The sequence below is a fragment of the Lolium perenne genome, chromosome 3 (genome assembly GCF_019359855.2).
Source record: "Lolium perenne isolate Kyuss_39 chromosome 3, Kyuss_2.0, whole genome shotgun sequence".
In the NCBI taxonomy this organism is placed as follows: domain Eukaryota; kingdom Viridiplantae; phylum Streptophyta; class Magnoliopsida; order Poales; family Poaceae; genus Lolium; species Lolium perenne.
In genome coordinates this window covers 95894863-95917481 of record NC_067246.2, presented here as the reverse complement: position 1 = coordinate 95917481, position 22619 = coordinate 95894863, and the positions used below count along the sequence as shown (strand labels likewise).

General features: G+C 43.1%; 1 long non-coding RNA gene across 2 annotated transcripts; it reads right to left on the bottom strand.

Annotated features, from left to right (window-relative positions):
* Positions 1–1838, bottom strand: LOC139838456 (uncharacterized). Of its 2 annotated transcripts, none has more exons than XR_011755145.1 (2): positions 1559–1838; positions 1–237 (listed from the first exon to the last, which is right to left on the bottom strand). It is a non-coding gene; the product is annotated as an uncharacterized lncRNA (long non-coding RNA). The 2 variants fall into 2 exon arrangements; XR_011755146.1 differs by having other exon boundaries at positions 1569–1838.
* Between the last annotated feature and the right edge of the window lie 20781 nt (positions 1839–22619).

Genomic DNA, 22619 nt, shown 5'->3' with positions numbered 1-22619 from the left:
TTACAATAGAGCCCACAAGAAACATATATATTACAACAACGACTCCAACGAGTCAAGATACAAATAGATACATACAAAGATCCAAATCATACAGAAGATCGAATACGTCCGAGTACGGACAAGATACAAATTTGGACTAAGAGTCCTGAAGATAACCAGTAGCGTCCATAACCCTGCCCAGGCCAAGCCGGAAGGGTAACCTTGCTAGCGTCGTCTTCATCGAACATATCTTCATACCTGCCCGGTTATATCCCGTAGAAGCAGCAATAAGTACGGGTTCGTACTTAACAAGACTTCAAGACGTATAAGCATTCGTCAACCAGTCGTCCTTTGTACTTGAGGCACGCAGGGGACTTAGAGGACGCAAGAGGAACGTCATAGGCAATATGGTGGGGTTAAGCGGCAGCGCGCAAGCACTAAAAACCTATAGAGACACTCTACAACAGCCGTCTATCAGAGAAGGTGAGAGAGCGTAACTAACAGTTCTATACTCTGCAAACATAACTCAGCCGATGTGTTCTCCCTTCGCCAAGAAATACTTACAAAGGCACCCACACGGTTGTCAAGTTTTAACCATTTATTATTAGAGTTGTGCTAACTTACTACACAAGTTATTATGAATAAACAACAGGTGTAAGTTGTCTATGGTCGAGTCATACAGCTCCAAGTCGTCCATAACCGCGGACGCGGCTTATCGATAAGATTTTACCCTGCAGGGGTGCCCAAATGTGCCCACACGCACGATCAACCCACTTGCGACAGGTGGATATAACGACTCGCACTCTCCTTCACGACAACAATGTCCAGGAAGCCACCTAACCAAGTTGAACCCGTATCGAAGTCCGGCCGTATCTCCGAAGCGGACTTAGCTATGTGTGTCAACGTGCTAGGTGGTTTAAACACACACTGGGGCGATAAACCACTTCGCAGAGGCTCCACGACCTATACGTGCATACCAGAAACAAGGGATACAAGGCACCCAGGGGCTTCCCAAAATAAATAAGTAACAAGCTGGCATGCACGCAAACAACAAATGGTAAAACATTACGAAACTAGTTGTGGCCACTGGACAAAGCTGTAGATTCCGGCAGTTGTCGAGGGGAGACCCAGAAGCATACCCACGTGTGGTTAGAGCGCTCAGTCTCGGAACAGATAACAAGAACTCGGGGTCCTAAGATATTTAGGAAACACAAGTGAGCCGTCACAAAACGATCAGCTGACCCACCGATGCCTCCGCTTAACAATTATTAACAAGTAACCATGATTCTCTCAACAGATATAACCACGTAGCATGTGTCATGATTCCCAACAGACAACCGATAAGATAGCGATAACGGTAACGAGATATAACAGCACTAGCATGCACTACGACTCGCAAGGCAGACCCGATACCAAACAATAGCCATAGGTGGTTGGTGGAGGCAATATAGGCTGCTTGAGGTAACAAGTGGAAGGGACACGTGACAAGAACGCAACTTAAGGATAGCATGAGGGAGAAGGCAAAATAAAATAGGTAAGCGACTTCTGCAGGGGCAGGAGTATAGGGGAAAATGCTTGCCTGTTAAAACTTGCCGAGGGACATCCGGAGAACTTGTCGTATCTCACCACACCACTTCGCGATCCTATCCGGGAAGAAGCAAATCGCTACGACAATCAACGGATGCACATCTTACTACTACGGCAAAAGAATCGGCATGATCATGATATGATATGCATGGCATGGCAAACATGATGCGGCGATGCAACTTATCCAATTTAAGCGGAGTCGGAAACCCCGGACAAACAAATTAGGTTGAAGTTGCATTTCTACCGGCAAGGTTAAAGGTTGAATAGCATGGCACAACATGGCAGGGGTGAGCTACTTCAAAGTTAAACGGAGCGGGGAAAACCTTAGGCGGATATCCGAAATACTCCGCATATATGTTAGGTGAACATGCATAACTACCACGTCACGACATGATGCGAGATGCAAACAGGCATATGGATGGCATATTCATGTTCAACACATTTTTCTGATCAACTTTCATATAAAATACTTTGCATTTCGAGTTACGGTTCAAAAGATATGATTTATACGAGATACACACATTTTCTGGAAATTTTAGTAAAACAGGAAAAGGGGTCTGGGGCTTTTCTCACCGAGAGGAGGCTAGCCACAGTGGCTGACTGGCGGGCCAGGGGTGCTGACTGGACAGCGGTACCGCGGGTTGAACTTCAGGAAAACGCAGGGGCTTCTTCAGAAACTGCAGGGACCGCGGGATCAGGGTACAAATCTTGCAGGGGGCTAGATGCAAAAAGATGGGATCTGGATCTGAGGTGTTTTTCTCACCGGGCAGAACCTAGCCGGAGTGGCTGACTGGTGGGGCCCAGGCGATGACATGGCGGCCACGCTGGCGACCATGTGCGCTTGCACTGAAGGTGTTTGACACGGAGACGCCGCGCGCGTTCCAGACGCGGTCACCGCGACATGGCACGGACGAGCGTGGGCGGAAGGAGGCATCCTAGGACGCGAGGCTTGTGGCGCTCGACGCGGACCTGGTGGGGGCGGCGCCGCCAGGGGGAGGTCGTCGGAAGGCGGCCGTCGTCGGACATCTACGGGCGAGCGGCGTCGGTACAAGGTGACGAGTAGAAAACAGGAAGCAAAGGGGCCAACGACGGTGTCCAGGTTATGCGCCTGGTTACCTGGGAGCTCGACGTGTGGTCACCGGCGCCGGAGGAGGTCGAGGTCGGCCGGAATCATCGCCAGAGTTCGGCAGACGGAGCGGGGAATCGGCGATTTTGGCGGCATCTGAGAGCACCCGGGCTCGATTCCTTCCACCGGGTTAACGAGGAGAGCGAGGCGGACCTGATGGTGTGCTCGGACAGGGAGGGGGGTGCCCGGAGCGGCGGTGCCATGGCGAGGCCGACGGTGGTGCTCGGGCTTCACAGAGAAAAAGAAGGGAAGCAGGAGAGATGGCGGCGCGAGGGAGGAAGAAGGTAGGGTTAGGGTTTTCGGTCTCGAGAGGGGTTAAAAGGGGAGGGGGAGCAGGTGGAGCGCGCCGCGGTGGTTGGTGAGGAGGACCACTGCCTCCTCACGCCATGTGCGTGCTGGGACGAAGAAGACGACAACGTCGTCGAAAAGAAGAGCGAAAAGGTACGGGCCGGTTCTGTTGGGCTGGGCCGGAAGAGGGGAGAAGGAGACGGGCCGCCGTGGAAAAGGAAAAGGCCAGAGGGGGGCTGCGGCCTGTTAGAGGAGTTAGGGTTTGATTTTTCTTTTAAAAACTTTTCTCCTTTATTTTATTTTTTTGAAATCTGTTTTAGTAGACAGATTTGAACCACAACAACAAGAGTTTGAATTTGAATACAGGTTGGAGATAAGATAAAAATAAGATCCAAAGGTTTATAATAAAATATAAATCTTATTATTTTAGGGTTTTGTTAAAGAATAGAAAAGGGGAGGTTTATTATAAAAAACCATATGAGAGGGAAAAACAAAATATTTAGGGTTTATAAAATAGTTTTATGTTGTTAAAACATGAATGAGATGATGCATATGCCATGAGGATGCATAAAAGAAAAGAACAAACAAAAATCTAATAGGAGTATTTTCCCGGGTCGCTACATTCATCTCCCGGAGGACTCTACACCGCCATGGTCGCCTCCGGATTGATGAGTGAGTAGTTCACCCCTGGACTATGGGTCCATAGCAGTAGCTAGATGGTTGTCTTCTCCTCATGTGTTTCATTGTCGGATCTTGTGAGCTGCCTAACTTGATCAAGATCATCTATATGTAATGCTATATGTTGTGTTTGTTGGGATCCGATGGATAGAGAATACTATGTTATGTTGATTATCAATCTATTACCTATGTGTTGTTTATGATCTTGCATGCTCTCTGTTGTTAGTAGAGGCTCTGGCCAAGTTTTTGCTAGTAACTCCAAGAGGGAGTATTTATGCTCGATAGTGGGTTCATGCCTCCATTAAATCTGGGACAAAGGATGTAAAGTTCTAAGGTTGTGGATGTGCTGTTGCCACTAGGGATAAAACATTGATGCTATGTCCGAGGATATAGTTATTGATTACATTACGCACCATACTTAATGCAATTGTCTGTTGCTTGCAACTTAATACCGGAAGGGGTTCGGATGATAACCTGAAAGTGGACTTTTTAGGCATAGATGCATGCTGGATAGCGGTCTATGTACTTTGTCGTAATGCCCAATTGAATCTCACAATACTCATCATGTCATGTATGTGCATTGTCATGCCCTCTCTATTTGTCAATTGCCCAACTGTAATTTGTTCACCCAACATGCTATTTATCTTATGGGAGAGACACCTCTAGTGAACTGTGGACCCCGGTCCATTCTTTTACATCGAATACAATCTACTGCAATACTTGTTCTACTGTTTTCTGCAAACAATCATCATCCACACTATACATCTAATCCTTTGTAACAGCAAGCCGGTGAGATTGACAACCTCACTGTTTCGTTGGGGCAAAGTACTTTGGTTGTGTTGTGCAGGTTCCACGTTGGCGCCGGAATCCCTGGTGTTGCGCCGCACTACATCTCGCCGCCATCAACCTTCAACGTGCTTCTTGACTCCTACTGGTTCGATAAACCTTGGTTTCTTACTGAGGGAAAACTTGCTGCTGTACACATCATACCTTCCTCTTGGGGTTCCCAACGTCACAAGGAAGCTACTACGCCCACATCAGTCCAGGGTAGCAGCATATTTTCTGGCGCCGTTGCCGGGGAGATCAAGACACGCTGCAAGGGGAGTCTTCACAATCCAATCTCTTTACTTTGTTTTTGTCTTGCTTTATTTTATTTACTACTTTGTTTGCTGCACTAAAACAAAACACACAAAAATTAGTTGCTAGTTTACTTTATTTACTATCTTGTTTGCTATATCAAAAACACAAAAAAATTAGTTACTTGCATTTACTTTATCTAGTTTACTTTATTTACTGTTGCTAAAATGAATACTGCTGAGAATACTAAGTTGTGTGACTTCACAACCACAAATAATAATGATTTCTTACGTACACCTATTGCTCCACCCGCTACTACAGCGGAATTCTTTGAAATTAAACCTGCTTTACTGAATCTTGTTATGCGAGAGCAATTTTCTGGTGTTAGTTCTGATGATGCTGCCGCCCATCTCAATAATTTTGTTGAACTTTGTGAAATGAAAAAGTATAAAGATGTATATGGTGACATAATAAAATTAAAATTGTTCCCTTTCTCACTAAGAGGAAGAGCTAAAGATTGGTTGCTTTCTCTGCCTAAGAATAGTATTGATTCATGGACTAAATGCAAGGATGCTTTTATTGGTAGATATTATCCCCCTGCTAAAATTATATCTTTGAGGAGTAGCATAATGAATTTTAAACAATTAGATACTGAGCATGTTGCACAAGCATGGGAAAGAATGAAATCTTTGGTTAAAAATTGCCCAACCCACGGACTGACTATTTGGATGATCATCCAAACCTTTTATGCATGACTGAATTTTTCTTCGCGGAACCTATTGGATTCAGCTGCTGGAGGTACCTTTATGTCCATCACTCTTGGTGAAGCAACAAAGCTTCTTGATAATATGATGATTAATTACTCTGAATGGCACACGGAAAGAGCTCCACAAGGTAAGAAGGTAAATTCTGTCGAAGAAACCTCTTCCTTGAGTGATAAGGTTGATGCTATTATGTCTATGCTCGTGAATGATAGGACAAATGTTGATCCTAATAATGTTCCATTAGCTTCATTGGTTGCACAAGAAGAACATGTTGATGTAAACTACATTAAAAATAATAATTTCAACAACAATGCTTACCGGAACAATTCTAGTAACAACTATAGGCCATATCCTTATAATAATGGCAACGGCTATGGTAATTCTTATGGGAATTCTTACAACAATAATAGGAATACACACCCTGGACTTGAAGCCATGCTTAAAGAATTTATTAGTACACAAACTGCTTTTAACAAATCTGTTGAAGAAAAGCTTGGGAAAATTGATATACTTGCTTCTAAAGTTGATAGTCTTGCTGCTGATGTTGATCTTTTGAAATTGAAAGTTATGCCTAATAGGGATAATGAAAATAAAATTGTTACTACAGCAAATGCCATCCAAGTTAGAATTAATGAGAATATAAGATTAATGGCCGAACTGCATGCTAGGTGGGAAAGAGAAGAAAATGAAAAACTAGCTAAAGAGAATAATGTAGCTAAAGTTTGGACTATTACTACCACTAGTAATGCTAATGCTCCACATGTTGCTGCACCTCCTACTAATAATGGTAAAAGAATTGGTGTTAGCAATGGTTCCACTTCTAATGCAAAGCGCGAAAAACTGCCTGAAACCGCTAAAACTGCTGAAACTGCCTGTGATAAAACTGCTGAAATTTTTTCTAACATTGGGAACAATGATCCCATTGCTTTAGATTATAATGGTTTAGACTTTGATGATTGCCATATCTCTGAAGTTATAAAGTTCTTACAAAAACTTGCTAAAAGTCCTAATGCTAGTGCTATAAATTTGGCTTTCACGAAACATATTACAAATGCTCTCATAAAAGCTAGAGAAGAGAAACTAGAACGCAAAACTTCTATTCCTAGGAAGCTAGAGGATGGTTGGGAGCCCATCATTAAGATGAGGGTCAAAGACTTTGATTGTAATGCTTTATGTGATCTTGGTGCAAGTATTTCCGTTATGCCGAAGAGAATCTATAATATGCTTGACTTGCCACCATTGAAAAATTGTTATTTGGATGTTAATCTTGCTGATAACTCTACAAAGAAACCTTTGGGGAGAGTTGATAATGTTCGTATTATGGTTAACAATAACCTTGTCCCCGTTGATTTTGTTGTCTTGGATATTGAATGCAATGCATCTTGTCCCATTATATTGGGAAGACCTTTTCTTCGAACTGTTGGTGCTACCATTGATATGAAGGAAGGTAATATTAAATATCAATTTCCTCTCAAGAAAGGTATGGAACACTTCCCTAGAAATTGAATGAAGTTACTTTTTGATTCTATTATTAGAACAAATTATGATGTTGATGCTTCATCTCTTGATAATACTTGATATACACTTTCTGCGCCTAGCTGAAAGGGGTTAAAGAAAAGCGCTTATGGGAGACAACCCATGTTTTTACTACAGTACTTTTGTTTTATATTTGAGTCTTGGCAGTTGTTTACTAATGTAGCAACCTCTCCTTATCTTAGTTTTATTGCATTGTTGTGCCAAGTAAAGTCTCTAATAGAAATAAGATACTAGATTTGGATTACTGCGCAGAAACAGTTTTCTTTGCTGTCACGAATCTGGGTAAAATTCTCTGTAGGTAACTCAGAAAATTATTCCAATTTATGTGAGTGATCCTCAGATATGTACGCAACTTTCATTAGTTTTAAGTTTTCTCATCTGAGCAAGTCTGGTGCCTGTTAAAAATTCGTCTTTACGAACTGTTCTGTTTTGACAGATTCTGCCTTTTATTTTGCATTGCCTGTTTTGCTATGTTAGATGGATTTCTTTGTTCCGTTGACTTTCAGTAGCTCTGTGCAATGTCCAGAAGTATAAAGAATGATTGTGTCACCTCTGAATATGTGAATTTTGATTATGCACTAATCCTCTAATGAGTTTGTTTCGAGTTTGGTGTGGAGGAAGTTTTCAAGGATCAAGAGAGGAGGATGATATACACTACGATCAAGGAGAGTGAAAGCTCTAAGCTTGGGGATGCCCCGGTGGTTCACCCCTGCATACATCAAGAAGACTCAAGCGTCTAAGCTTGGGGATGCCCAAGGCATCCCCTTCTTCATCGACAACATTATCAGGTTCCTCCCCTGAAACTATATTTTTTATTCCGTCACATCTTATGTACTTTGCTTGGAGCATCTGTTTTTTTTTGTTTTGTTTGAATAAAGTTGGATCCTAGCATTCATTGTGTGGGAGAGAGACACGCTCCGCTGTTGCATATGGACAAATATGTCCTTAGGCTTTACTCATAGTATTCATGGCGAAAGTTTCTTCTTCGTTAAATTGTTATATGGTTGGAATCGGAAAATGATATATGTGGTAATTGGTATAATATCTTGAATAATGTGACACTTGGCAATTGTTGTGCTCATGTTTAAGCTCTTGCATCATATACTTTGCACTTATTAATGAAGAAATACATAGAGCATGCTAAAATCTGATTTGCATGTTTGGTTTCTCTAAGGTCTAGATAATTTCTAGTATTGAGTTTGAACAACAAGGAAGACGGTATAGAGTCTTATAATGTTTACAATATGTCTTTATGTGAGTTTTGCTGCACCGCTTCATCCTTGTGTTTGCTTCAAGTAACCTTGCTAGCCTAAACCTTGTATCGAGAGGGAATACTTCTCATGCATCCAAAATCCTTGAGCCAACCACTATGCCATTTGTGTCCACCATACCTACCTACCACATGGTATTTCTCCGCCATTCCAAAGTAAATTGCTTGAATTCTACCTTTAAAATTTCCATTCTTTATCTTTGCAATATATAGCTCATGGGACAAATAGCTTAAAAACTATTGTGGTATTGAATATGTACTTATGCACTTTATCTCTTATTAAGTTGCTTGTTGTGCGATAACCATGTTCCTGGGGACGCCATCAACTATTTCTTTGTTGAATATCATGTGAGTTGCTATGCATGTTCGTCTTGTCTGAAGTAAGGGCGATTTACCACTCATTTAATGGTCAGAGCATTCATATTGTTAGAGAAGAACATTGGGCCGCTAACTAAAGCCATGATCCATGGTGGAAGTTTCAGTTTTGGACATATATCCTCAATCTCATATGAGAACATTAATTGTTGCTACATGCTTATGCATAAAAGAGGAGTCCATTATCTGTTGTCTATGTTGTCCCGGTATGGATGTCTAAGTTGAGAATAACCAAAAGTGAGAAATCCAATGCGAGCTTTCGCCTTAGACCTTTGTACAGGCGGCATAGAGGTACCCCTTTGTGACACTTGGTTAAAACATGTGTATTGCGATGATAATCCCGGTAATCCAAGCTAATTAGGACAAGGTGCGGGCACTATTAGTATACTATGCATGAGGCTTGCAACTTGTAGGATATAATTTACATAACTCATATGCTTTATTACTACCGTTGACAAAATTGTTTCTTGTTTTCAAAACCAAAGCTCTAGCACAAATATAGCAATCAATGCTTCCCTCTGCGAAGGGCCATTCTTTTACTTTTATTGTTGAGTCAGTTCACCTATCTCTCTCCACCTCAAGAAGCAAACACTTGTGTGAACTGTGCATTGATTCCTACATACTTGCATATTGCACTTGTTATATTACTTTACATTGACAATATCCATGAGATATACATGTTACAAGTTGAAAGCAACCGCTGAAACTTTATCTTCCTTTGTGTTGCTTCAATACCTTTACTTTGAATTATTGCTTTATGAGTTAACTCTTATGCAAGACTTATTGATGCTTGTCTTTAAGTACTATTCATGAAAAGTCTTTGCTTTATGATTCAATTGTTTACTCATGTTATTTACCATTGTTTCAAATCGCTGCATTCATTACATGTGCTTACAATAGTATTGATCAAGATTATGTTGGTAGCATTGTCACTAAGAAATTATCTTTGTTATCGTTTACCTACTCGGGATGAGTAGGAACTAAGCTTGGGGATGCTTGATACGTCTCAAACGTATCTATAATTTCTTATGTTCCATGCTACTTTTATGATGATACTCACATGTTTTATACACATTATATGTCATTATTATGCATTTTCCGGCACTAACCTATTAACGAGATGCCGAAGAGCCGATTCTTTGTTTCTGCTGTTTTTGGTTTCAGAAATCCTAGTAAGGAAATATTCTCGGAATTGGACGAAATCAACGCCCAGGGGCCTATTTTCACACGAAGCTTCCAGAAGACCTAGGGGAAGACGAAGTGGGGCCACGGGGCGCCGCCACACTAGGGCGGCGCGGCCCAGGGGGGCCCGCGTGGCCCTGGCGTGTGGGGCCCCCGTGACTCCTCCGACTCTGCCCTTCCGCCTACTTAAAGCCTCCGTCGCGAAACCCCCGGTACCGAGAGCCACAATACGGAAAACCTTACTGAGGCGCCGCCGCCGCCAATCCCATCTCGGGGGGATTCAGGAGATCGCCTCCGGCATGTGGTGACCCTGCATACCACTGCATGTTGTAGTATGCCAGTCGTTGATATAACATTCACGAAGTACCATTCCGCAAATATTACATCCCTCAGAGTAGTACAACAGAACATAGCAGGGTCCATAACTCATTCACTTATTATTACAACTATCATACACATGTCATCTTGGAGCTCCTCTTGGGTCCTAAGAGGAATACTCCTGGGTTCCAGGCGAACCCAACTTAACTTACAATATAAGAGTCTCATTAAGCTAAACATTTATTTCCTCGAGCAGCTAAATACTAAGAGTTCGGGCTGCTCGGTTACTAGTTCTATCGGATATCTCTAGGCTTGATCTCCTCCGGAAGCCTCCCCGGATCCGTAGACTATGAGATAGTCTACGCCTTCAACACCTCCTGAGAGGTCTGGTTCCTCGTAGCCGATGATCTCGGCTCCTTCATTGTTGTTGTAGTCCTCCTCCAGATGATTCAGACAATCTAAGCATGGGATTTAAGAGTGGTATGAGTACGAGCGTACTCAACAAGTTTATTATAGATAAGAGGTGTTTAATGCACTAGCTACGATATTAGACCAGAAAGTCTAATACCAATGCAAGTTTTGATAAACATTTCTTCAAGAGATTGCTTTTATTTCAAAGAGCTATGTCCGTCAGCCTTCACCGGTTTACTAGAACTTCGTGGAGCTCCTTTCCGGCCGCGTTCGCAGTTCCTTATCCCGGAACAGGGAGTGACAGGTCACAGTTCTTTACACTCTACAGAGGTGTGTTGCTTTACCCATAAGAGATCTTAACCTTGGTGCCAACCAGGCAGCTTTCCCGTCCACACTTCCTTCGGTGTGAGGCCCAGTATAAGGTCTAGCCAATCATGTTCCTCCGCTACCTCGAACACCCACCCTTTGTTGCATGCCCCGACCCTGGGTCCTCGCCGGTCCCATTATTCCCGTAATTTCAGGGTGGACCCCGACCACGACGACGATGCAGGATCGAACCAAACTCCTTCGCCGGTAGCTGCAACCCATCATAGACCGCAATACCGTGGGGACTTAGAATGGGTTCCCCACCCACAAGTTGTTCCGCAAGCCGCAACCGCTACGGTATGCACTGCATAACCATGGGGACTTAGAATGGGTTCCCCACCCACAAGTTGCTCCGCAAGATACAACTGCTACGGTAAGCGCATCCGTTGATGAACGAGAGGTGGAAACACTTTTGACTACTCCGTCCCACTCCAGATCTTATGGTTAACACGGATATTACGGCACAAGAATCACTGGCGACATTTGTTGTTTAATCCTAGATGGATATAAACCCTTGCAATGGAACCTCCACCATATCAACACAATCCATGGTTCCATTGCCCACCACATAGTCATATTCATAGTTATTAAAATAGTGGTTTTGGTTTTTATGCAATAGTGATAAACATAGTACTTTGCAAGTAATTTGATAGAAATACTCAAATGGCATGAGCAAGTGATGAACTTGCATGAACACTGCAAAGTTTTGCAGTTGGAAGGTGTGGACTGACCCTTGTCCTCTGGTTCTGAAAAATAGCATCATTGTCCGATAAGGGCAATGGTTAAAGAAGCAATTCTGCATGATTCCATTTTTAGGGTTTGTTCCCCCCTTCCGATGTCGTTATTATTTCATGTAAGAGGTTAATACTAAGAATAATTTGGGGATACTTGATTTAAAGTAAAATACAACCTTGAAATGTTGTCAAGGTGTTTTTAAAGTCCAAATGCAGACTTATTTTCATTATTGAAAATAATATGTGTGATTTAAATTATTATTTAAATCATCAAATTAAGACTTATTCTTAGTTGTCTTCAAATATTCTCTTTGATATTTTATTTAGATAGAGAATTTTATGCTGATTAATTTTCATATTTTTACTTATTTTTTTAGAGCTGTATTTTATTTTATAAAATTCTTGGAAATTCTCATTTAAATGGGTATTTTGGAAATGTCCAAAATACCCCTCGGCCCACCTGTGCCTGCGCTGGAGCCTCCGCGCTTCGGCGACCGCCTGGCTTGGCCATGGCTTGGCGCTGCCGTGGCCAGGCTGTGCCGCCGTACCGCCATGGTGACGCCGTAGTGCTCCGCTCCAGGTTAGTACGCCTCCATCTTCTCCCTCTCTTCCTCCTCCTCTATGTCATGCTCTAGTTACTCGCCTGCCTCTCCTCATTGAGATGCTGGCACTGCCGTGCTGCTGTTGCTTCTGTGCCTCTGTGTGCCTTGCGCCAAGCTAGCCCTGGTGCTGTGCTAGCTGCTGCTATGCGTATGCTGCTGCTGTGTATTTGCCATGGATTCTGGTTGCTGCTGCACTTCTACTTTGCTCTATGCACTACTGTTGTATGCTATATTCCTACTGTGGCCTTTCTGTGATTGTTCATGAACATCCAGTGATGCTCATGGCCTGCTGGTTGGCTCCTGTGATCATTATTGCTACTAGGATATCCTGTGTGCGCATAATCTTGTCCCTGGCTTGATCATTATGCATGATCCTTGTAGTATGCAAGTGCCAGTGACTCTGTTCTTGATGCTATCTTCACCAATTGCTCAAGTGTATACATTTATGGTGTTCTGGCTTGGTTGCTGTGTGCAATTCTTGTAAATTTACAAGTGCCAGTACCCCAGTGTGCTATAATTTCATGATCATGCTCAATTGAGCATTGTTACTGACTTGGCAGCTCCATCCCTTGATGGAGTGCTTCTGGATACAATCATAAAAATGGTTTATGGGTTAGTCTGTGATTCAATTGTTGCTTATCTGTGGCTGTTTAATTCATAGAATTCATGTGTGATACCAGTGATTGATTCTAGCCTGCCATGGCATGCTTTAGCAAGCCCTGACGATCAAATGACCATCACTTGCTTGTTGCATGTGCCTTTCTGGTGCTTCACCTGGTGTCTGTGTGACACTTATACTTGTGCTGGTGTGTGTAAATGCTTACTCAAGCATCATCAGATGCTTGCAGTGAACCATTGGTTCACTGGCAAGATGTTGGTGCTTTGGTTACTTATCTGTTTCATTTATCTGTAATTCCTTGCTTTACTAGATGGATAAATGATGTGAACTGTTTATCAGTAATGATCATATGGATGAAGTTGATGTAGCTAGAGGGATGCCAACCACTGGTTGGGTACCCTAGCTCATACTGAATCCTCCTGGATAATGATGTGATGCTTTGGTGAATTTCCTATGTGGTTGGGTAGCTGTTGTGACCCTAGCAGGCTCTGTCTGCTTAGAAATGGTTGCTCCTACCTCATGGATGCTTCTGTGCACTAATCTTGGTAGTCCTTCATAGGCTGCCAGATTATTTGATGTTGAAATCATACTGGACATATATCTGTCCATTATTCTGATGGCTTTGCTAGCTGTGTGTTGCTAAGTGAATCTGGTAGCTAAATAGGGATTAGTTCCTTGCTGGATTTCTTTGATTATGTCACTGGTTTGGCATAGCCAATGTTCCCAGGGTGCTTTCCTATTTGTTTCCCTCTTGTTCACTTGCACCAATTTGGCCAGTAGCCATATGATGACTCACATATAGGGTTTCTACCCTTGTGGTGTGCTTGAGATCATGCCTGTGCAATTTATGAACAAAACCATCTGGTTTGTTCATGTTGATGTGAATACCTCACTCCAGCTCCTAGAAATGGTGTGTTGGTGTAGAGGTTTTGCTTCTGGTGGTTGGTTTGACTTGCCCTGCTCCTCCTTGTGACTTGTGCTTGATCTACTCCATGGTTTGCTTCTCAACAGGAAACAGTTCTTTGCTCGAGCTGTTCCTGGATGAGGGTTCTGGCTATGTGTTCTTCCTGTTCTAAGTGTTCTTGCTCTCTGATGACTTACCAAGTTGCCTGTCGATGAATGAGCTAGGGTTTGGCTCAAAAAAGGTTATATATGCCTCTCCCTTGCTCTCTCTGGTCGACAGCAGTGGTGATTTCACTTGGTGACTCCTCACAGTGCTGGTGTGCTGTTTAGCATGCACACATGCACTGTAAGCTGCCTGTGTGTGTGTGTGTGCCTGATGCTTTGCACTTGGATGTGAGAGGATCAGCTCGGCAGAGCTGAACCATATCCTCTCCTTTCCATTATTCTTCTAACCTGCCAAGTGGCAATGCCACTTGGCATAATTCTTGTCTTGCTTTGTTGTGTGCAGGGAATCAAGAGTATAATCAAGTGAAGATGAAGATCATCAGATTCAAGCATCTTATGAAACTAGACTTGTAATTTAGGATAGGTCATTATTTGTAATCTTCTTTTTCTTATTTGAGCAATTCTTGTAATGTGTTGTATTATTCATTTCTTTTCTCTTATGAATATTGTAATGACAATGTAAATTGTGTGATGATCAATAAAGCTCAAAGTTTTCTCTAATGAGCTTTACTTTACTTTAATTGCTCATATTGTTTATTATTTATAATTTACTTAATGAATTTCCTCACAATTCAATATTTAGGGTAATTATTTAATATTTGAATTTGAAATTCAAATTCAACTTTGGTTTGAATTCAACCATGGTACTTCATTTAGAATTCAATCATGCAAATTAAGTTTGATGCAAACTCTCCCCTCTCTTCTCAAAACCCTAAACTAGTTAAGTGAGATGCAAGTTTGTCGCACTCTCGAAACCCTAACCCTGTAAGGTGTCGAGAGAGAAACTTGTCCCCCTTCGATGCAGTTTTTGTTTAAAAGCGCGAAATTTCCCCAGAATTTACCATGCAATGCACATCCCTTTCTAAAATCTACCCCTCGATCGTCTCTAAACCTGGGACATTACAGCCTTTCCCCCTTAAAGAAAACTTCATCCCGAAGTTGTGGTTGTAATACCTGAAGAGTTCGGGGTATGTTTTCCTCAGGTCCTCCTCTTTTTCCCAGGTGGCTTCCCTCTCGGGATGATGCTTCCATTGTATCTTACAATACTTGATAGCTTTATTTCTGAGTTGTTTCCAGCTCTCCTCGAGTATCTTGGCTGGCTTCACGATGTAAGTCAAGTCTGGTTGTAACTCGAGCTCATCATGTGATACTGGTTCATCTGGGGTCTTTAAGCATTTTTGGAGTTGTGACACATGGAATACATTGTGAACTTGAGCTAGCCTTCCCGGTAGATCCAATTCAAAGGCTAAACCTCGGTTCTGACTCAGTATCTTGAAAGGTCCTATATATCGAGGACTGAGTTTTCCTTTTACTCCAAACCTCTGGAGTCCTTTCATCGGGCTTACCTTAAGATAAACCATGTCTCCAACTCGTGGCTCCCATGTCCTCCTCTTCTGATCGGCATAACTCTTTTGCTGACTTTGGGCTATCTTAAGCCTGTCTCTGATAATGTCAATGATTTGTTGTTTTTCCTTGACATAATCAGGGTTGAACTCTTTGCTTGCTCCGGCTTCATACCAACATATCGGTGATCTACACTTCTTTCCATACAAAGCTTCAAATGGTGCCATCTTGATGCTGCTTTGATAGCTATTATTGTATGAAAACTCTGCTAGTGGTAAGTGCTCTTCCCATGATCCTCCGAAGTCTAGGGCACAAGCCCTAAGCATATCCTCTAAGATCTGGTTGGTTCTCTCGGTTTGTCCACCGGTCTGGGGATGATAAGCGGTACTATAGTCCAACTTGGATCCTAAAGCTTCGTGTAGTTGCTTCCAGAATGCTGATGTGAACACAGATCCTCGATCCGACACTATCTTCTTAGGCACTCCATGCTTACTCACGATTTCTTTGATGTAAAGATCGATGAGTTTCTCTCCTTTATCCTGCTGATTTACCGCTAAGAAGTGAGCGCTCTTCGTCAACCGGTCCACGATTACCCATATCATGTCCTTCTTTTTATTAGTCATGGGTAGTCCGGTGATGAAATCCATCCCTATTTCCTCCCATTTCCACTCTGGAATAGGTAAAGGTTGTAACTTCCCTGCCGGACTCTGGTGTTCAGCCTTCACTCTCTGGCAGGTATGGCATTCTGCCACATATTGTGCTATCTCCCTCTTCATGTTATTCCACCAGAATAGTTCCTTTAAGTCCATGTACATCTTTGTACTTCCCGGATGTATGGAATATGGTGTTTGATGAGCTTCCCGGAGTATTACTTCCTTGATTTCAGCAATATCCGGAACGCAAATTCTTTTTTGGAACCATAATGATCCAGATTCTCCGCGATGAAATTCTGATGGTCTTCCTTCATCTATTCTTCTCATCTCCTCAACGATGAATGGATCGTCCATTTGACCCATCATTATCTCATTCTTCAGGTTGACATTAAGCTCATCGGCTACTTGCAACGCCGATAATCCTTCATGGGCTTCTTTCTCCCAAAGTTGTATTTGGGCTTGGCTTATTTCCTTCCTCAACTCCGGTGATATTTCTTGTTCCACTCCTCCGGTACTCTTCCTACTCAGGGCATCTGCTACAACATTAGCCTTCCCTGGTGTGTAATTGATTGTCAGATCATAATCCTTGATCAATTCTAGCCATCTTTTCTGCCTCATGTTGAGTTCCTTTTGAGTGAAGAAATATTTGAGGCTTTTGTGGTCTGTATAGAGCTCACACTTAGCTCCATAGAGAAAATGTCTCCAAGTTTTGAGTGCAAATACGACTGCTGCTAATTCCAAGTCATGTGTTGGATAATTTACTTCATGAGGTCTGAGTTGCCTCGATCCATAAGATATTACTTTCCGATCTTGCATGAGTACGCAACCCAATCCATGTTTGGATGCGTCACAGTACACGGTGTAATCCTTGCCAACTTTCGGAACTGCTAACACCGGTGCCGTGGTGAGTTTCTCCTTCAGAGTTTGAAAACTCTTCTCACACTCCTCTGCCCACACGAATGGTGTGTTTTTCCTTAACAACTTTGTCATAGGTCCTGCTATCTTAGAGAATCCTTCAATGAATCTCCGATAATATCCTGCCATTCCTAGGAATCCTCGGATTTCCTTGACAGTTTTGGGTGCTTCCCATTCTAGAACTGCTGCTACCTTACTCGGGTTAACAGCGATTCCATCTTTGCTAATGACATGACCAAGAAATTCCACTTGATCTAGCCAAAATTCACACTTGCTGAATTTGGCATAAAGTTGATGTTCCCTTAGTGTTTGCAACACCAACCTCAAATGTTCAGCATGTTCGGACTTGTTCTTGGAATATATCAAGATATCATTGATAAATACGATGACAAACTTGTCTAGATAAGGCATGAATATCTTATTCATGAGATTCATGAATATTGCTGGGGCATTGGTCAATCCAAAAGGTACTACAAGGTATTCATGATGTCCATACCTTGAGACAAAGGCAGTTTTCGGAACGTCTTCCTTCTTGATCTTTATCTGGTGATAACCGGATCTTAGATCAATCTTGGAAAAGACTCCCGCGCCTCTCACTTGATCAAATAGATCTTGTATTCTTGGAAGTGGATACTTGTTCTTGATTGTGACGTTGTTCAGATTCCTGTAGTCTCCGCACATCCTTCTTCCTCCATCTCTTTTATCCACGAAGATCACAGGTGATCCCCATGGTGAAACACTCTCCTGAATGAATCCCTTTTGTTCCAAGTCATCCAATTGCTCCTTAAGTTCTTTCAACTCCTTGGGCCCCATCTTATATGGTGCTTTGGCAATCGGAGCTGTTCCTGGAATTAGGTCGATAGTGAATTCTATCTCCCTATCTGGTGGCATACCAGGTAATTCCGCAGGAAACACATCCTGGAATTCATTTACTACAGGTATATCTTCTAACTTCACCTCCTTCATGTTGTTCAGCTGTAGCTCAACTTCGATCTGTGTATGTTTGTCTCCTTGGTAGATCATTCTACTTCCATCGGGGCTTTTCAAAGACACCGTCTTATTTACACAGTCGATCAATGCTCCATTAGCTTCTAACCAGTTCATACCAAGAATGACATCAATGTCCTTCATCGGTAAAATGAACAGGTTCGCGTCAAACGCGCACTTATTGATCATGATGACTTGTTTTTGTTTGGCATGGGTTACTACTATCGTTCCCCCCGCAGAAAGTATGGTTATGGGTGTATCTAACTTAGTGCAACTAATCCCATGTTTGGTGATGAATTGTTGAGAAATGAATGATGTAGTTGCACCAGTATCAAAAAGTACTTTGCCGGGATGAGTGAGTATCTGGAGCGTACCTATCACCGCCTGGTCGGAGTTGACCACCTCCTCCAGACTGGTACAGTTCAGCTTGCCGAAGGGCTTCTTATTCTTCCAGTTCCCTCCGATGTTCCCTCCTCGACTTCCTCCTCCTCCAGATTGACCTCCTCCATTCTTCTTATTAGGGCAGTCTTTCATCATGTGCCCCTCCTGGCGACACCCGAAGCAGATGATTCTGGGTTTGCGACAGTCCTTTGAAGTATGTCCTTTAAACCCGCAGATGCGACAAACTATTTGGTTAGCAGTCTGAAATGCTTGGTTCTTCCTACTACCGTAGTAGTTGCTGTTGTTGTTGTTGTTGTTGTTGTTGTTGTTGTTGTTGTTGTATCTGGGCTTGAAACTCAAGCTAGTATTAGGCTTGTTACTAACAAACCTCTTAGGCTCAAACTTGGCTTTTTTCCGCTTCTCCTCCTGCAACTGCTTGAAATCATCTTCCAGAGTGATGGCTGCATCACTACAATAAATATGTTGGTTAGTGACCCTCCATATGTAACCATATAGTGAAAATTGGTCATAAATAGTGACTAATAGCGACGAATTTTCACTATATGGTCACATATGGAGGGTCACTAACCAACATATTTCTTGTAGTGCATCCACCAACTCTTGAAACTCCGTCGCTCTCATCATACGGAGCTGAACTTTGAACTGGGGACTTAACCCCCTCAGAAATCTCTTCTTCTTCTTGTCCTCGGTGTTGACTTCTTCAACAGCGTACCGGGACAGCTTTGAGAACTCCCTGACATAAGTCAGGATTGCCTTGTCCTTCTGCTCGAGACTTTCAAATTCTCGACGCTTCAGTTCCACGATACTTTCAGGAACATTGGATTCCCTGAACTTCCTTGCAAATTCCTCCCAGGTAAATACCTTTCCAGCCGGATAGACGGCTACAATATTGTCCCACCATGATGCGGCAGGTCCACACAGCAGATGGGTAGCATAACGAACCTTCTCTTGGTCGTTACATCCAACGGTGTTGAGCTTTCGCTCAGTATCCATCAGCCAATCTTCCGCGTCCATTGGCTCGGGCGCGTATGCGAAAGATATAGGCTTGGTGTTTTGGAAGTCTGCTAATGTGACTCCCGGGTTCTCAGGTCTCTCCACCCTGTTTTGCTGCATCAAGTCTTGGAAGAATTTGTTCTGCTGCTCCAGTGTTATACGCTATCTCTCCTCTACTAACTGCATGTACTGGATAAAATTTTGCTGCGTCATGGGTGGTGGTGGTGGTGGAAACTGATCTCTGGCTGCACCCTCAGCCTCTTCCTTTTGTTTTGCTTCGCGCTCCATGCGCTGCGCTTCGGTCTCCTCTCCTAACGTTCCCGACATAACCCCTAGTTCTGCAACACAAGATGATACTCATAATTACTCCATGCGCAAGTTTTCTGAGCTCAACATTGTGCACAGAACTAGTCACGCAATGGAAATCAAGAAGCAAATCCAAATCATACAAAACATATATCCTGTATATACATACTTAAGTGGTCTTATTACAATACTCAAGTCGATGTGAGTATGCAAACTCACTTATTAAAGTATATGTACAAATTTATACAAATATTACATACTATAATACACGTGGTACTTGTGTATTATAGCCTCGCCTCCCTTGGTGGACTCTAGTCGATCTTCACTCCCGGTACATCCCAGGCTTCCATCCGGTCGAATGTGTCGTCCTCCTGATAGACCCTGGAACATAAGGTCTCCCCGTTGGCTTGTAATCCGAATCAGATGATGATCCTAGGGAGAAATCAGTGTTCACAAACTGATCGTTGAGTGCATCATAGTCCACCCATCGGGTGTACTCTCCTGTAGCCCCACCATATGCGTTACCAACACCCATACCCGACTCAACCTGTGTCGGATACCCACCATCAACTCCTTCATTACTGGGATAACTCTGGTTCTGGGTTGTGGCATCATCATTCATATCCCCATCATAATACTCAGAAGTACTATGGGTTCCAGTATCATATCCCCAACGCCAACCCCTGGAATTCTCGATAGGAGTCTCGGAACGCTGGTTGTTTCCGGATTCCTCTCCGCCCTCGTATCCCCCATAGGAACTACCCAGATAGTTCCCAGGTGTAATAGGTGTAGGTTCACGCTCAAGTGGATCAATACTGATGTAGTCACCAGCTGAGTAAACTGGTGTGTGCACCACATTCTCCATAGGTTCTTTCCCCCTACTCTCCTCCTTGGGTTCAGTAAATTCCTCTAGCATCGTATCAATTGCTCCTATCAGATGATGGTTCAACTGAAAGACTAATGATATGAAGTTGCGGCTATTATCCATATATTTTGCCGCTGCTATGGGTTTGCGTTTGGCATATTTGTAGTGGTTGAGCATGGGATCTTCTTCCTCCTGATTATGAGGAATATGGGAGAACTCGGAATCCATAAGCTCTTTCGTCTTATGTTCCCGTATGTCGGTTATGGCTCTCATAACAGCTATATGTTAGGCTGTGTTGGTTGTCCTAGCTTCCCCTGCTGGCATGACTATGCTCATTCCCAAAGATTCGGGAAGTCGCAATCCTACCCTGCACTTGGCCAATACCGGACCATCATAGAACATGTATTTCTTTACTGGAATCTGGGGATCGCACCCAAATTCCAGTAACATGGCTCGTAAGATGTCTGCAAGTCCTCCTTGGTATTCACTTAGTGTGGAATCCATTACTTTCACGTTTCTTCCCGGTCGTGAACTTGCCATGTTGGCTGTAGAAATAGAAAGATTATAAGATTAGTAATAATGCATCATAATAGAGATAATAAAGAATTATCGCACTAAAAGATATGATTGTTGTATTCTCAATTGAATATACACCATATTTTTAGAGAATTCTTTATTAGTCCTATTTGACTCCTAACGTTTGGTCCCATTTACTAGGTTCCAACCTAAGGTCAAAGCTTTTGCTCTGATACCAACTGTTGTGGCCCTGCATACCACTGCATGTTGTAGTATGCCAGTCGTTGATATAACATTCACGAAGTACCATTCCGCAAATATTACATCCCTCAGAGTAGTACAACAGAACATAGCAGGGTCCATAACTCATTCACTTATTATTACAACTATCATACACATGTCATCTTGGAGCTCCTCTTGGGTCCTAAGAGGAATACTCCTGGGTTCCAGGCGAACCCAACTTAACTTACAATATAAGAGTCTCATTAAGCTAAACATTTATTTCCTCGAGCAGCTAAATACTAAGAGTTCGGGCTGCTCGGTTACTAGTTCTATTGGATATCTCTAGGCTTGATCTCCTCCGGAAGCCTCCCCGGATCCGTAGACTATGAGATAGTCTACGCCTTCAACACCTCCTGAGAGGTCTGGTTCCTCGTAGCCGATGATCTCGGCTCCTTCATTGTTGTTGTAGTCCTCCTCCAGATGCTTCAGACAATCTAAGCATGGGATTTAAGAGTGGTATGAGTACGAGCGTACTCAACAAGTTCATTATAGATAACAGGTGTTTAATGCACTAGCTACGATATTAGACCAGAAAGTCTAATACCAATGCAAGTTTTGATAAACATTTCTTCAAGAGATTGCTTTTATTTCAAAGAGCTATGTCCGTCAGCCTTCACCGGTTTACTAGAACTTCATGGAGCTCCTTTCCGGCGCGTTCGCAGCTCCTTATCCCGGAACAGGAGTGACAGTCACGATTCTTTACACTCTGCAGAGGTGTGTTGCTTTACCCATAAGAGATCTTAACCTTGGTGCCAACCGGGCAGCTTTCCCGTCCACACTTCCTTCGGTGTGAGGCCCGGTATAAGGTCTAGCCAATCATGTTCCTCCGCTACCTCGAACACCCACCCTTTGTTGCATGCCCCGACCCTGGGTCCTCGCCGGTCCCATTATTCCCGTAATTTCAGGGTGGACCCCGACCACGACGACAGTCTGGGATCGAACCAAACTCCTTCGCCGGTAGCTGCAACCCATCATAGACCGCAATACCGTGGGGACTTAGAATGGGTTCCCCACCCACAAGTTGTTCCGCAAGTCGCAACCGCTACGGTATGCACTGCATAACCGTGGGGACTTAGAATGGGTTCCCCACCCACAAGTTGCTCCGCAAGATACAACTGCTACGGTAAGCGCATCCGTTGATGAACGAGAGGTGGAAACACTTTTGACTACTCCGTCCCACTCCAGATCTTATGGTTAACATGGATATTACGGCACAAGAATCACTGGCGACATTTGTTGTTTAATCCTAGATGGATATAAACCCTTGCAATGGAACCTCCACCATATCAACACAATCCATGGTTCCATTGCCCACC